We start from the raw sequence: 12,562 nt of genomic DNA on the forward strand, positions 1-12,562 counted from the left end.
AAACAAATACACAAACAACAATATGAAAGACCACAGAGAAACAAAGACTGCTTAAAAAGAAAAAATATTTAAAGTTTTAAAGATTTAAATTTTTAACAAATGATCATCATATCAAATAGCAAACAATATCAAAAACAAAAACTACACACACCTTACAGGAAAGTGTTAAAAAAAACAACAAAAAAACAAGGAACTGGCTTGAAAAAAATCTATTAAAAATATAATTATTCTGTAAAATTATATATTTTGTTTACATATGATCAATAAATTTACAGCACAAAAATACACACACAAAAACAACATGAACCCATTAATAAAATCTTCATAAATATGTTAATAATCGCATACTAGTGCTTATTGTTTATTACTGTATTTCTTTATATCTATATAAAGATATATCTTTACAAATGTACATACTCAACTTATTGTACATAAATTACTGAATTATTTACATTTTTGTACTAACTGTTTACTATTACTGGATTTTTACTGAAACATTTATAAACATTTGTGCTGGTACTTATTTCTGCTTGAGATAATTCTTTATCAGAGCGACTTTAACGAACCAAAATTTAACCCCTGAGGATCAAAAATAGTATTCATTATTCTGGTTGGCCGTCGGGTTAAACGCCTTCTTTGGTCCTAAACTTAATTTAAACTTTTTTTTTTTTTTTTTTTTTACCAATTTTCAGACAATAACTTATTTAGAAAACACCATGTTCATGTTCAGCTTCACGGAGAGAAACTGTGTCCTTAAAATCTGTCCTGAAATGTCAAAGTTAGGACTCAAACACTGTCTTCTCCGTGTTCCCTGTGTCATTTCAGGACAGATTTTAAGGACACTGTCCCTCTGAGAGTGTCAGGGATCCGCCTGCTGCTTCAGTTTTCACTCAGCGTCCACAACACGTCGTTCAAATCGCGATGCAACTAAATCGAATAGTGTATTTGATGATTGTAGCTGATATTTCATGATCTTACCGTCACGGTGTGTGTCCGGCGGCGGCAGGCTGCACGCTCACTCACACTCCAGCTCGATGACAAGCACATGTCGATCATTAGCGTTGATCAGCGGTCAGCCAATCACAGGGTCCGCTGCGTCATGACGTCATGCAGCAAACATTACAATGACGACGCAAAACAGCGCGAGTCAATAAATGAGCAGCAGAATAAGAAGAATGACATCAAAGTCATTTAAAGGCGCATTGTTGCTCCTGAAAATGAGTTTTAAGAGGGAGAAATAAATCGTTTTTAAAAACGTTAAACCTTTTTTTTTTTTTTTTAAAGGAAATCATGATTATAAGTTAATTTCAAAAGTTTAAAATATTTTAAAGAAAAAGAGAGAGATAATTGGAAGTTAATAATAATTTAAAATAGAGTTGAAAATGATTTTTGAGATGATTCGAAGTTGATAATAAAAAGGTTGATTTTTATTTTAAAGAAAAGAGATGATTAAAAGTTAAAAATGTTCTTTTAAAAAAGTTCAATTATTTTTTGACAATAATCATCAAATAGTTCAACATATTTTTGGAAGAGTCAGAGGGAGATGATTGGAAGTTCATATTTTTTTAAAATAGTGAAATTATTTTCTTAAAGGGAAAGAGATAAATTGAATTTCATAATAATTAAAAAAAAATAGTTTTAAAATATTTTTAAAGAGGGAGATAGATTATTGGAAGTTAATGATTTTTTAAAAAGTTCAATTATTTTTTATAAAAGGGAAAGAGATTATTGGAATTTAATAATAATCAACAAATAGTTCATCATATTTTTGGAAGAGTCAGAGGAAGATGATTGGAAGTTAATTTTTTTTTTTTAAATAGTGAAATTATTTTCTTAAAGGGAAAGAGATAAATGGACGTTAATAATAATTTTTAAAAATATTTTTAAAATATTTTGAAGAGGGAGATAGATGATAGGACATTAATATTTTAAAAAATGTTTTAAAGGGGGAGACAGATTATTGGAAGTTAATGTTTTTTTTTTTTAAATAATTAAATTATAAAAAGTTGAAAATCATTTGAAAAGAAGACAAAGGAGCAATCTTAAGACAAAGTGAGAAACTCCTGCACACTTTCCTGCTTACTGCTGACATATTTCTTGAGTGAAAAACAACATTTCAGTCTGGCACATCTTCATCAGCTATAATTATTATATCAGGTATAATTATTTTACCTGATGAAGGTAAAAAAAAGTTGGGATTTAGTTTAAAATACATAAAGAGAAATTAAGATCAATAAGTAAACAGATCCAAACTCATCAGAAAGTGTCGCTTTGTGACGAGCTTTAATATAAAGTCTTTGTTTTTTAAGTCTTTTATTTTTATAAAGACCTATTATTTTTTTTTATTTGCATAAAGTTTTTTGTATTTGTAATAGACCTTTTTTATTTTTATGAAGGCTTCTTTATTTTTGGTTTATTTGGATAAAGTCTTGTTTATTTGAATTAAGACTTTTTAAAATATTTGTATAAAATCTTTTATTATTATTATAAGGTCTTTCTCATTAATATGTTTTCTTTTAACTAAAAAGACTTTTCTTTTAATAAAAGTGTTTTTTATTTCTATTAATATTTTTTATTTGTTAAAATTCTTTATTTGTATGTACTTTTGGTAATGTAAAAAGCATTTTTTTATTAGTATAAAGCATTTTTTTTTCATTTGTAAAAAGTCATTTTTATTTGTAGTCTTTATATATCAATATCTTTGCAAATGTATGAATTCTGTTTTAATTTGCATGAAATATTTTTGTAAAGTCTTCTTTTTCTGAGAACCATGGCCTCGGATTTGGAGGTGCTGATTCTCATCCCAGCCGCTTCACACTCGGCTGCGAACCGATCCAGTGAGAGCTGAAGGTCATGGCCTGATGAAGCCAACAGGACCACATCATCTTCAAAGAGCAGAGACCCAATCCTGAGGTCACCAAACCGGACCCCCTCAACACCCTGGCTGCACCTAGAAATTCTGTCCATAAAAGTTATGAACAGAATCGGTGACAAAGGGCAGCCCTGGCGGAGTCCAACCCTCACCAGAAACGAGTTCGACTTACTGCTGGCAATGCGGACCAAGCTCTGGCACCGGTCATACAGGGAACAGACAGCCCGTATCAGGGAGTCCGAAACCCCATATTCCCGAAGAACCCCCCACAGGACTCCCTGAGGGACACGGTCGAATGCCTTCTCCAAGTCCACAAAGCACATGTGGAGTGGTTGGGCAAACTCCCATGCACCCTCAAGGACCCTGCTGATCTCGTCTGATCTCCGACGCCAAGCAGGGTCAGGCCAGGTCAGTACTTGGATGGGAGACCGCCTGGGAATACCTGGTGCTGTAAGCTTTTTAGTTCTGGCTTTTCACCAGCAGAGGGTGCTGCTGCTTACCTAATGGACACAGGACAGACAAAAAAACAATGTGATGAGGAGGCTACAAAATGACCACTGACAAATTCAATCAATCAATAGATGCTGATTTACAGTGGCAAATTCAAAACTTTTAAAAGTAAAATAAATAAATAAAATTAAAAATGTATGTCATGCATTCAGAGATGAATGAATGAGTACATTTGTCAATCACATAGCTAACATATCTAAGTTTCCGGTAAAGCAGCTTTTACTAGCAAAATATTAAAACGACTACTCAAATAAAAGTATTATTTAACCCACTGAAACTTGGAAAAAAAAAGGCTCATCATCAGAAGTGATACGTTTTTAGTTTTCTTTCGAAAATATTTGGCGAGGTGGCATCAACGACTAATATCCGATTGTGACTGCGCAGCACAAAGTTTCCGTAATGTAGTGGTTATCATATTCGCCTAACACGTGAAAGGTCCCTCGAGACCAGGCGGAAACAATAAGAGATTTCTGTTATCATATTCCAAACATCACACGCTTCCTGATGCCGCATGACTAGCTGCTGCTGCTGGCGATGATTGAGAGATCTGTAACTTCCAACGTATCCCTAAACACGGCCCTCAGGGGGAGTACATGTGTGGTGTTTGGCGGCATGTCGCAGAACATGGAAATGTGCTGCTGGTATAAATCTGGTCAGGTGGTCCCACAGCTTTGATAGGTTTTTGAAAGGTTTTAATTTTAGAAATTGCTGTTAACCAACTCTAAGTCCATATATTTTGTTTTCTGACAGACTGAGAAGATGTTGTAGTGACACAGTAACGGGAGCTGACGTCTTCAGCTTCTCTGAAGGACAAAAGAAGCACATGGACGTCCTCTGCAGGGACAGGGAGTCTCATCCACCACAAGGTTAGGTATTTGAAAGGCGCAGGCTTGTTCCCAGAGTCGGTTCACTGGAAGGGAAGGAAAAGTTAGATCTGTGTCTGCTGACGAACACTGTGATGCCTGAGCTTTGTGACTTTATCAAAATAATGACAAAGAACGAGGCATATTTCTTTTTCAACAAAAGGTCAGACAATGACACGCAGTGCTACGACTACACAAATCTTTGCCAGAGTTTAAACAACTGCTATGTCTCCAAAAACATCTCCAAGCTGGAGTTTTTAGCTTCACATATCTGGAGCTATCTAGCTATCTATGTACATTTACTCAAGTACAAAATTTGAGGTACTTGTACCCCTCCACCAGGGGTCTCCCCCACCCTCCTCCTCCTCCTCCTCCAGATGAGGAGCAGCCAGGGCCCTAAACTGGTGTTGTTTTTCCCCCTCCTCCAGCTCCTGTTGGTCCTGGACCCTCTGGCCTTCTCCCTCCCCCTCCTCCTCCTCCTCCTCCTCCTCCTCCTCCTCCAGCAGCACAGCTCCCAGTTGTCCTGATCGCTCCTGTCCCTGCTGGTCCGCCTCCTCTTCCTGTACTTTTAAGAACACCAAGAACTACAGCCTACAGGAAGAGGAAGGCGGCCGAGGCTGCTGCAGGGCAGGGATGTCACAGAAAAAAACATTCCGCCACACAATGTTGCCAACTTGGCGACTTTGTAGCTATATCTAGCGACTTTTCAAACCCCCTTGGCGACTTAATTTGTCAATAGCGACCAGCAACAAATGTAGCGAGTTTCTTCTGGTCATCTGGGGAATGATTGTGTTGACAAAGCAAATCTAGCAACTTGTATTGACAAAGCTTAAAGCATCTAACACATCCCGCTCTGTGGTTCACATTACAACCAAGCTCACGAGAGCCGAGTACAGCGAGGGCGGCTGTCGTCTCCTCTCCACTCACACAACACTCATGCAGCCAGTCTGACCAGCAGCCCCGCAGTCCCAACCTGCAGTGGACTCCGTGACCGCTCTGAGAGCCGCCCGCCCTGCAGATGAATCACGCGTGTCCAGCTTACGACCAATCACAGATGATGATTTTGTACAGTTACAGCAGAGACGTTATGTTTTTGTTTCCATTCTACCTGAAAGACCGGGAACAGTGTTGAGGAGTCTGCAACACTGTTCCCAGTCTTTCAGGTAGTCATCAATAAGTTGAACATTCCGAGAAGACGAGTAGCACAGAGTGTAGAGATGAAGGTTTAAAATGAACTCGGTCTCTGAATGAAATGCACAGTTGTCAAAAAGCAGGCTACAAGAAAATCACCTGAAATAAATAAAAAAAAAAAAGGGAAGGAAAATAGAAATGAAAAGAAAGGGCAACAAAGGAAAAGAAACATGTTTGAAAATTAACATATAACTAACATATCCAAGTTTGCAGTAAAGCGACTTTTATTAGCAAAATATTAAAATGAAAGCTCAAATAAAAGTATTATTTAACCCTTTAAAACCTGGGGAAAAAAGTCTCATCATCAGAAGAGAGGTTTTTAGTTTTCTTTTGAAAATATTTGGCGAGGTGGCTTCTCAGATATTCATAGGCAGTGTGTCCCAGAGCTTCAGGACCTTAGACCAGAGCAGACTTTGACTGCGTAGTTTGGCTACAAAGTCTTGGAAAAGTTTAAACCTTTAAAACAAGCCTTGTCAGGCTCCACTCGTAGCAGCCTAGACACGGGAACTGCAAGGAAATTTGGGCTGTTTTCTCCTACTGATTTTTTGAAAGCAATTATTTCCTACATAACAAACCTGACACTGTAGTTTCAGTCTTGCCAAAAGGTGTTGCACTGACCGGGAATCGAACCCGCCTCTACTCCGTGGAGGGCCATTCCAACCAGACATCTCCTCGTTAGTATAGTGGTGAGTATCCCCGCCTGTCACGCGGGAGACCGGGGTTCAATTCCCCGACGGGGAGGTTAGTTGACTTTTCGAACATGCTGCGTCGCCTCAACTCGTCTCTGTCAGAGGGCTAAACAACATTGCTGAATCGGCTGGCAACAAAAAAAGTGGCAACAACAGCAAGAGCACTGTGATAGTCATTTCCGGATGGTCCACTGACTGACGTCTCTCAGCTTTCTCACATGAAAGGCCCTTCAGTAAAGCTTCAGTGACGCAAAGGACTCCCTGCATTGGCCGGGAATCGAACCCGGGCCTCCCGCGTGGCAGGCGAGAATTCTACCACTGAACCACCAATGCTCACGTGATTGCAGTACCCCCAGCCACCATGCTGCAGGACTCTGAAACTGTGGTGGACATCACAGTTGTGCCTGAGTCAGAAATGCATGCACATAACACAGACTGTGACAGTGACCAATCTGAATGAAGGGGCATGGACAAGGTCAGACAGCCCAAGTGTATCCAAGACTATAACACACATGGGAGGAGTGGACCTGCATGACCAGTTTGTCAGCCGCTACAGAGTCAACATCCGGTCCAAGAAGTGGTGGTGGCCATGCTTCAGCTGGGCCCTGAACAGTGCCATGGTGAACAGCTGGTGCTATTACTGGTACACAAGGCTGTATGTTATTTAGCGATATCACAATGGAGTTTGTGATGTTTGACTCGAGGTCATCGCTAGTGCTGTTCGGTCGACAAAAGCAACAGCGATGATATCCAGACCAACATCACAAACCCAAGTGTGATATTGCTTTTACAGAACATTCTACATATGGGGTATGACGCTGTAGAAAGGATGATATTGATGATTCATCAGTAGCATCATATGCAAACAATAACATGGTACATTCATGCATCTATCAGGCTTGTTTTGTCATTTATTTGGGTCCTGGTAAAGCGGGGAGAAGGATCTCCTCTCCTTCTCCTCCTCCTTGTATTTTTGATTCAAAGGTTATTTATGCATAAAGAAACCAGTTCAAATTGTTGTTGTTTTGAATTTTATACAGGGGGAACCAAGGTTTGAACCATGATCATTAGCTACCTTCCCGGGACGATAATATCCATTGGTATCCATGTACAGTTTTGCAGCGACGGCGATCTGCGCAATTTGATAGTGTTGGAGCAGTTTAAAAATTCTATACCTGAGCATGTGACTATATATATGAGTGAGAACAGGGTGAAGATGGCAGCTGAGGCCGCTGCCTCGGCTGATGAGTAGGCTTTGACTCGTGGTCATCGAGAAGGAAGCGTTGGCATTGATCCTGGCTGTGCAGCATTTTAGTGTGTATGTTAGTTCAGATCCTGTGGTGGTCTTCACAGATCACAACCCTTTGACTTTCCTTAACTCGTTGCAGTGTCCTAACCAGAGGCTGGTTCGCTGGGGCTCTGTTCCTGCAGTCCTGCAGTTTGGACATTCGTCACATCAAAGGGGCGGGACAATGTGGTGGCGGACGCGTTGTCCCGTGCACCTTGTTAGCGATATGTCCTTCTGTTTGTTATAGTGTGCGATTTTCCTCTTGGCTCTGTCTAGTGTCCTTGGCCTCCCTCTGGCCCCTTAAAGGTGCTTCTAGGATCCAGTTGCTGGGGACCGAGGGGGAGCCATGGTACCGAGGTGGACCAAAGTGGTGAGGTGTTCTTTTTTTTTAAAATGCTTTTTCTGTTATTTTGTTGGGGTTTGTTGGGTTGTTTGGTCTTTGTTTTGTTAGTTGGGTTTAGCTGGTGGGTTGGTTGTATACCCTCACAAACAAAACAAAAAACAAAATTACAATCCATCTTTTTAAACCTGACAGGGGGTAGCACTGCTGTCTATATCTTTCGTCCATGTGCTTCTTTTGTCCTTCAGAGAAGCTGACCAGATTTACACCAGCAGCACATTTCCATGTTCTGCAACATGCCGCTAAACAGCACACCACCACACATGTACTCCCCCTGAGGGCCGCGTTTAGGGACATGGTGGAAGTTGCAGATCTTTTGATCATCGCCAGTAACAGCAGCTAGTCATGCAGCGTCAGGAAACATGTGATGTTTGAGATATGATCACAAAAATGTCTCCTTGTTTCCGCCCGGTTGGCGAAGGTGATAACCACTACACTACGGAAACGCGATAAAAGTTGTTGTGCTGCGTACAGTGACAATCAGATATTAGTCTTCCATGCTTGGTTAATAGGTGCTGAAAGCGACCTATGGTCACGTTGTACAGTTTGAACAACGAGTTGTTCCAAAACGTGTCATACGTTTACGCCCGGTTTTGAAAGTGGGGACCTTTTGTGCAGGAACCGGATATAGTGATCACTAACTTTACTAACTTTTCCCATTCATTGTCTATGGTAGAGACTATCACTACAGATGCAATATATTTTTGGCCAAAAGTGGAATTGTGGTGGCGCTGTTTCCCCCACTTTTTTAAGGAGATGAGTTTATCTGAGTTTATCTAGTTCCCTCGTCTTTCTCCTACTGCCAGCTAGTGGCCTTAGTTCTGCGTAATTTTGTAATTAACTTTCTAGTTCTATCGTGTTTTGCATTTATTGTATAATGTTAAACAATAATCCCATATCTAAGTAATTATTAATTAAGTTCTTTATAGTCCATTGGATAACGTTATGTGTGATTACTTAATAAGGTCAAACCAAGGATCTTCAAAGCTGTGTGTTTGAGGGGCGTGATCGGGAGGATGGCAAACACCATGTTCAAGCATAATGGTGTCCACATGTTTGTTATTACTGCAATAGGACAATAGTGGTGATGAGATACGTGACTTTATACATAACGGGTCAAATTGAGTTATTCATCACAAGGTACCCCTCCCTGAGCTACCACCTTATCGTGGTGGAGGGGTTTGCGTGTCCCAGTGATCCTAGGAGCTCAGTTGTCGGGGGCTTTATGCCCCTGGTAGGGTCACCCGTGGCAAACAGGTCCTAGGGGAGGAACTACACAAAGTGTAGCTCAACGGACCCCTATGATGAACGAGACAAATGGTCCAGAGTTTCCCTCGCCCGGACGTGGGTCACCGGGGCCCACCCTGGAGCCAGGCCTGGGGGTGGGGCTTGATGGCGAGCACCTGGTTGCCGGGCCTTTACCCATGGGGCCTGGCCGGACACAACCCGAAAAGGCGACGTGGGACCTCCTGCCCATGGGCTCAACACCCGTAGGAGGGGCCATAGGGGTCGGGTGCCATGTGAGTTGGGCAACAGCCGAAGGCGGGGACCTTGGCGGTCTGATCCTTGGCTGCAGAAGCTAGCTCTGGGGACGTGGAATGTCACCTCTCTGGTGGGGAAGGAGCCTGAGCTGGTGCACGAGACTGTATAAATAATAAAGGGCTGCGTCAGTGTTCGAATAATACAAAAAAGAGCACATATTTCTGAAATTGTCATGTTTTCTTATTTAAAATACTGTACACTGAAACCTGGGAAAACAAATTGCTTGATTTCTTTGGGAAGGAACATGGGAAGAATGCAATAAGCGATAAAAAAAGATATGATGCAAATATTATTAAGAAGCCGGTAAAAAGTAGAGATTTCTGTTATCATATTCCAAACATCACACGCTTCCTGATGCCGCATGACTAGCTGCTGCTGCTGGCGATGATTGAGAGATCTGTAACTTCCAACGTATCCCTAAACACGGCCCTCAGGGGGAGTACATGTGTGGTGTTTGGCGGCATGTCGCAGAACATGGAAATGTGCTGCTGGTATAAATCTGGTCAGGTGGTCCCACAGCTTTGATAGGTTTTTGAAAGGTTTTAATTTTAGAAATTGCTGTTAACCAACTCTAAGTCCATATATTTTGTTTTCTGACAGACTGAGAAGATGTTGTAGTGACACAGTAACGGGAGCTGACGTCTTCAGCTTCTCTGAAGGACAAAAGAAGCACATGGACGTCCTCTGCAGGGACAGGGAATCTCATCCACCACAAGGTTAGGTATTTGAAAGGCGCAGGCTTGTTCCCAGAGTCGGTTCACTGGAAGGGAAGGAAAAGTTAGATCTGTGTCTGCTGACGAACACTGTGATGCCTGAGCTTTGTGACTTTATCAAAATAATGACAAAGAACGAGGCATATTTCTTTTTCAACAAAAGGTCAGACAATGACACGCAGTGCTACGACTATACAAATCTTTGCCAGAGTTTAAACAACTGCTATGTCTCCAAAAACATCTCCAAGCTGGAGGTCTTAGCATTCAGCAGCTTTTTTGTACTTTACAAATTAATATTTCTGTGCACAAATCATATAAAAATGTAAAAGCAGAGCAATAGTGGCGCTCACTACAGTGGCACTCAGGATAATACGTCAGGATAATATACATTATGTCCAATGTCTGAAAAACTAAGGACATGAACGTGGACTTTACAAAGAAGCAGCAAAAGAACTAAACCCTCCCCACCAAAGGTCTGACATTTAGCGTCGGACGACTGTGGGCTCGGTGTGCCCTGAGTGTGTCTTACCTGTCGAGATGAACAGCCCAGACACGGGAACTGCATGGAAATTTGGGCTGTTTTCTCCTACTGATTTTTTGAAAGCAATTCGTTGCTACATAACAAACCTGACACTGTAGTTTCAGTCAAGGTACACCGATACACTGATATACTCCACCAGTATTGCGTGGAGGGCTGAATCCCACAGACAACTCCTTGTTAGTATAGTGGTGAGTATCCCCACCTGTCACGCGGGAGACCGGGGTTCAATTCCCCGACGGGGAGGTCAGCTTCCTTTTCAAATGTGCTGCATCACCTCACCTCGTCCATGTCATATGGGTAAACAATATGCTGAATCGGCTGGAAAAGTGGAAGCAAGAGCACTGTAATAGTGATTTCCGGATGGCTCACTGACAGACTAAGCACACATATAAGGCCAATTAACACAATTTCATCGAAGCAAAGGATATTTGCATTGTCCGGGAATTGAACTCGAAACTCCCTTTTGGCAGGTGAGAATTCTACCACTGAACCACAATGACAAACTCTTTACATCGCTGTAAAGACGTTGTCATTGTGGTTCAGTGGTAGAATCTCATCCACCACCCCCTGGTGGATGAGAGGACCCCGAGAGGCTATGGCAGCTGTGGCACGCTGCGACAAAATCAGCTCCATAGCGTTCCCTTCACAGCACCCCAGACCTTCAAGAAGACACCTGGAGGAGATGCTGAGTATCTGGTTGAGGGAGAGAACCTGATTGTAAGGTGGAATGACAACAGCGTGGTCACTGTGGTGTCGAACATGGAGAGGGAGTTCACCCAAACTGAGGCGAAGAGATGGAACAAACAGAAGGGACATGGACAAGGTCAGACAGCCCAAGTGTATCCAAGACTGTAACACACACAGGAGGAGTGGACCTGCATGACCAGTTTGTCAGCTGCAACAGAGTCAACATTTTTTACGACTGCGGTGTCAAACGTAAAGTCAAACTCGACGAACGTGAGCTTCTTGGATCATCTGTGTGAGCGAGCCAGTGAGTCGGAGTCCGTGCTCGGGTACACTCGGCCGCGTTCGGCAAATAATTGCTTTCAAAAAATTATTAGGAGAAAACAGCCCAAATTTCCTTGCAGTTCCCGTGTCTAGGCTGCTCATTTCGACAGGTAAGGCACACTTTGGACCCTGACACACCGAGCCCACGGTCGTCCAACGCTCAATGTCGGACCGTTGGTGAGCATTTGTCGACATAGGTTTGGCTATGTGTCTTGCACCGTTGGCGCCAGTCAGCCATTGACGGGCCTTGTCTTCCCAAAATCCATAATGATCCGAGCACTTGGAGCAAACCGTTTCAAATTCCTCCAGGGCGACCTATAGTGTCTGACTGTAGCAGCGAGACATACAGGTCTGCTGAATTTATTGATTATTATTTAAACCCATTGGCAAAAAAACATAAAAGCTATATTAAGGACACTTATGATTTCATAGATAAAATTAAAAACCTCACCATCCCCACAGGGTCCCTTTTGTTCACTATTGATGTCGAGAGCCTTTACACTAATATAGACACACAAGAAGGCATCCAAGCCATTAGAGACATTTTTTATAAATTTCACGACAAAAGAAGACCAGATAAGGAATTATTCAAATTATTGGAAATTAATCTGACCCGCAACGATTTTGAATTTGATGGACAATTATTTCTCCAAATAAAAGGCACAGCCATGGGCAAGAAATTTGCTCCAGCATACGCTGATATTTTTATGGCCTCATGGGAGACTGCAGCTTTGGACAAATGTGATTAAAAAAAAAACCCTTGCATTATTATAGATACCTTGATGACATTTGGGGCATTTGGACCTATTCTGAGGATGAATTTGCTGCTTTTTTGGACACCTTAAACAATCACAAGCCCTAAATCAAATTAAAAGCCACAACACATCGTAATTCGGTTAATTTTTTGGACACAATCACATTTAAAGGCCCCAAATTTACACTACA

General features: G+C 41.7%; 1 long non-coding RNA gene and 3 other non-coding genes across 6 annotated transcripts in view; 2 read left to right on the forward strand and 2 right to left on the reverse strand.

The window, feature by feature from the left end:
- Positions 1 to 1,088, reverse strand: part of LOC148187066 (uncharacterized) — an 11,810-nt gene extending 10,722 nt beyond the window's left edge. The window contains exon 1 of one of the 3 annotated variants that reach the window (XR_015779142.1): positions 979 to 1,088. This is a non-coding gene — a long non-coding RNA (uncharacterized LOC148187066). The remainder of the gene's footprint in view (positions 1 to 978) is intronic. The other 2 variants (XR_015779140.1, XR_015779141.1) reach the window with 2 other exon arrangements.
- A 5,017-nt stretch (positions 1,089 to 6,105) lies between these two features.
- trnad-guc (transfer RNA aspartic acid (anticodon GUC)) lies at positions 6,106 to 6,177 on the forward strand. The gene has a single exon. It is a non-coding gene; the product is annotated as a tRNA-Asp (tRNA).
- Positions 6,178 to 6,387: 210 nt separating this feature from the next.
- On the reverse strand, positions 6,388 to 6,458 carry trnag-gcc (transfer RNA glycine (anticodon GCC)). Its single transcript has one exon. It is a non-coding gene; the product is annotated as a tRNA-Gly (tRNA).
- Positions 6,459 to 10,780: 4,322 nt separating this feature from the next.
- On the forward strand, positions 10,781 to 10,852 carry trnad-guc (transfer RNA aspartic acid (anticodon GUC)). Its single transcript has one exon. It is a non-coding gene; the product is annotated as a tRNA-Asp (tRNA).
- Positions 10,853 to 12,562: the final 1,710 nt, after the last annotated feature.

The sequence above is a fragment of the Plectropomus leopardus genome, chromosome 16, assembly GCF_026936395.1.
Source record: "Plectropomus leopardus strain MGB_pleo_1.0 chromosome 16, ASM2693639v1, whole genome shotgun sequence".
NCBI lineage: Eukaryota > Metazoa > Chordata > Actinopteri > Perciformes > Serranidae > Plectropomus > Plectropomus leopardus.